Source organism: Octopus bimaculoides, chromosome 2 (genome assembly GCF_001194135.2).
Source record: "Octopus bimaculoides isolate UCB-OBI-ISO-001 chromosome 2, ASM119413v2, whole genome shotgun sequence".
In the NCBI taxonomy this organism is placed as follows: domain Eukaryota; kingdom Metazoa; phylum Mollusca; class Cephalopoda; order Octopoda; family Octopodidae; genus Octopus; species Octopus bimaculoides.
In genome coordinates this window covers 105,907,639-105,911,776 of record NC_068982.1, presented here as the reverse complement: position 1 = coordinate 105,911,776, position 4,138 = coordinate 105,907,639, and the positions used below count along the sequence as shown (strand labels likewise).

General features: G+C 33.8%; 1 protein-coding gene across 1 annotated transcript in view; it reads left to right on the top strand.

The window, feature by feature from the left end:
• Nucleotides 1-4,138, top strand: part of LOC106870378 (LIM homeobox transcription factor 1-alpha) — a 314,221-nt gene that overhangs the window by 130,037 nt on the left and 180,046 nt on the right. The gene's annotated exons all lie outside the window — the stretch shown is intronic.

Genomic DNA, 4,138 nt, shown 5'->3' with positions numbered 1-4,138 from the left:
ATATATATATATATATATACGTACACATACACACACACACAAATTCCACTTTATGCACTGAGTGCTCTTGCCTTTCATGTGTATATGTATGTGTGTGTATATATATACATATGTGCGTGTGTGTGTGTGTACGTGTGTATTATATTGTATGTGTATGTATATACACACACACACATACATACATAGCTATGTGTGTGCGTACGTACATTCTATGTTATTAAAAAAAAAGTAGCAACTGATAATCATGGCAATAACAAACCGCAATATTTAAATAAAACCTTAATTACTGCGATTCCAATTGAAGGAGATAGCTTACCTCGGGGCACCTACGTCACTAACTTTACGGTATTATCTTCAATACTGTCCTCGGTTCAGAAAAACAAAAACAAAAAAAAAACAAAAACAAAAAAAACATCGCTGTTACAGCAGGTTCCCGTGCTGATGCTATGAAGTAAAGCAAACAAGAAAATAAATAAGAAGGGAACTGAAAGTAGAATGGTCTAGAAGAAAAGTAAACAACCTAGAAAGAACAATAAGCGGAGCAAACGGATACGGTTTGAAATCTGTGAGAAGAATTTCAAGTGGTAAAATGAAAGAATTTAATAGAAATAAGAAAGGAACAGAAACAGCAACTATCTTAAAATCGATCTTTAAAAATTTTCCTTGACACTACTACTACTACTACTACTACTACTACTACTACTACTACTACTACTACTACTACTAGTGGAATATAGTATCCCATATATAATTCTAGTAGATAGTTACTTGCAGTCTCTGTCCCACCATATATGTGGAGTTTATGCGTATGTATGTTTGTGCGTATGTGTTTATGATGCATGTTGATACCAAGATACCAAGGCGTACAGATTGCGAAAGAGATGTATTATATATATATATATATATATGTGTGTGTGTATGTGTGTGTGTGTATGTGTGTGTGTGTGTGTGTGTGTGTGTGTGTGTGTGTGTGTGTGTGTGTGTGTGTGTGTGTGTATGCGTGTGTGTGTGTGTGGACCAGAATGCATTGTCCATACTGGTTTTCCATTAAAAATAAACTTACCGAAGCCTACCCAGTGGAGAAGAACTTTCAGAATTAAAATATGGAGGATATGTAACTGCATCAGAGATAGGAATCACTTAAAGTGTAACGTACTGCATACATTGGAACAGTTTTATGTTGATGTCGTATTTGGATATAAGACCAATCACTCTGTTTCGAGAATGCAAGACAAGATCCCAGAATATTACCTGTATATATTTCATCTAGCCTGGAAGATGAGCGCTTAGTAGAACCAAGTGCATATTTAATGTAAAATAATGGATACAAATACTGTTAGGTGGTTCTATTTATGTTGGTATGTAAATATCATTGTCCGGATTTCATATTAAGTTTTCACATTAGTAGGAATTCAAAATCCGAATCTACATTTTATGACTATTTGACTGTTACTTTTCTTATTGGTAGGAAACGCAAAATCTGTCTTAGTAGAACTTACAAAAAGTAAACAATTGTAAAGCATTTTGCCCGAAACTTCACTGTATCTACGGCTTACCCACTTGACTAGCGTTTACACTAAATTAGAGTGTTGTAATAATCTGCAATAGCAACAGAAATAATGATACCAGCCTAACTACGAACACTTACTAAAAAGACAAGAAAGTTTGGGTCTTTTTTTTTTTTTTTTGCAATTTATAAAGACGTCATATTTTGTGGTGGGTAAATGAGAAACTGGAGAAATTGGTTTCAAATATTAGTACAAGGCCAGCAATTTTGGGGAGCGATTTACATCGATCTCAGTGTTCCATTAGAACTTATTTTCCGACCCGAAAGAATGAAAGGCAAAGTCAACTTCGGCTTAATTTGAACTTAGAACGTTAAGATGGACAAAATGCCACTAAACACTTTGTCCGGCGTGCTAAAGATCCGGCCAGCATACCGCCTTAAACTGGAACAATATTGACGTAATATTGGTACCTTTTGCCAATATAAGGAATCTGTTTAGAAAAACAATGAACCTGTATGTTTGTAAATTCATAAGTATGCAGTATATATCAAGTTATTGTTTGGTCTTAAGACTTAAATGTGGAGTTTTAGAAACTTCATCAGCAAACAGTTTCAAATTTGAGTGTTTCCCAGGTTATAGCAATGAGTGTAAGGAAACTTGGCATCTATCGCATAGACTCTATTGATATTTTTTTGATCACCCCAAATGGAAAGAAATCGCGAGATATCGAAGGGCAAGCAAATCAGGCGTTCTGCGATTTCTTCTCCTTCACCGCTCATAATTTTTGTGCATTATTTATTCATGACACAGTAATAGGTATCAAAATGGTGACGGAATGAGAGAAGGTAACTTTCATCACATTTTCAATCGTACTAGCATATAGGAGAATTTCATTAGCTTCGGCCATGAATTATGGATTCATTTAATTTGGATCTTGCACATAACTCTATCACAAGTTAACTGAAATTCTGTATTCTGTTGACTAATAGCAAATCAAACTTGATAATATAGTTGATGGAATTAAGCCCGATATCCTACTTAGATATTAAGATCGCATTTAAATAGACCCCACATGGATGAAAGGTAAAGCTGCCTCAAGAAGTTTTCAAACTCAGAAGATACTAAATAACTGTTATTCCAGCGTTCTCTCGTTACTGCTAAATTAGCGCCAAAATATTGGTTTCAAATGTTGGCACAAGGCCAGTAGCTTTGGAAGAGGCTTGGTTGATAAAATCGACACCAGTGTTCAACTGGTACTTATTTTATTGACACCAAAAGGATGAAAGGCAAAGTCGACACCGGCGGAATTTTACCGCCATATTATTAAAAGAACATTATTGAGCTAAAGCAAATTAGTGCTGGTTCAATTCCCAATTAAATACATTTCATATTACTTGCTTCCTAATAGCTTACTCTACATTCCCCATCTCCGTTTGAAATAAAAGTTCGTTTTTATCGGTCAGATGGGGGATGGTTAAAAATCTAAAGAAGAAAATATAATTCTTCAAGTAATAACCCCACCCAAATAAATTTAATACCATTTGGAGTGACCTTACATAAATTAAGTAGATTAACATTGACCTCTTTGATAAATTACTTCTTAATCGCATAAACATAAATAAAACACATTAACATCTTTCTTTTTATGCCACAAATACTATTGAAATGATGTTTTGCCTAACTTCCAATAAGATATTTACTTAACATTGAAGTTAAAATGTCTATATTTATATTGCCTCTATAATATGAACGTTGATTATAGCGGGGCAAAGTACCATTTAGATGTTTTTAAACACACCAACCGTGCACCATTTACACTCCTCGTACGTCTGATGTGTATTTAGAATTAGGTAAACATTCCGATATGAATAACAGAAAAAGATAATTTCATCTTTATCACTCAAAAAATATTTAGTTTCCTTTCTATTTTTTCAATACATTAATCGTGTTTCTTGCCAATTGAAATTAACTTCTATTTAATATAAATGAATACACACACAAACGCATGTATGTGCGTATATGTATGTATTTATGTACGTATGTATATATGTATGTATGTATGTATGTATGTATGTATGTATGTATGTATGTGTGCGTGCGTGCATGCGTGTTTTGTATGTGTTTATGTGAGTGTGTTCGTGTTTATAAATCTATTTTACCACCATTATATCGTAATGGAAGTAAACAAAAAAGAACGATTTAGATAATTTAATTTCAAAAACGTAGACGTTCTGTTCTATAGACATTTTGTGAACCCTGCAGTAAAGCAAGAGATCGACGTCAATCCGACTTCTGCTTGTAAACCATTTTACGTCCGTATGACATAAACGTACGTTTGACATAGATGTCAAAATCCCGTTTTCTATCCTCAAAAATACAGGGCAATAATTCGAATCGTGAAAGGACATAGCTGTTTATAATTTATAAATCCGAGTCTTGCAGGCTACGACGTTTAATCGAGTGATATATTACTGCAGCATATTATGATATATATATGCTAGTAGGAATGGAAAATGACGTCAATATTGACATGACATTCCGAAATTTAAAGTAACCAAGTACACCAAGGTGTTCTGTGTTATAATTTATCGCACCTACAATAATACGTACATACATACATACATACATAT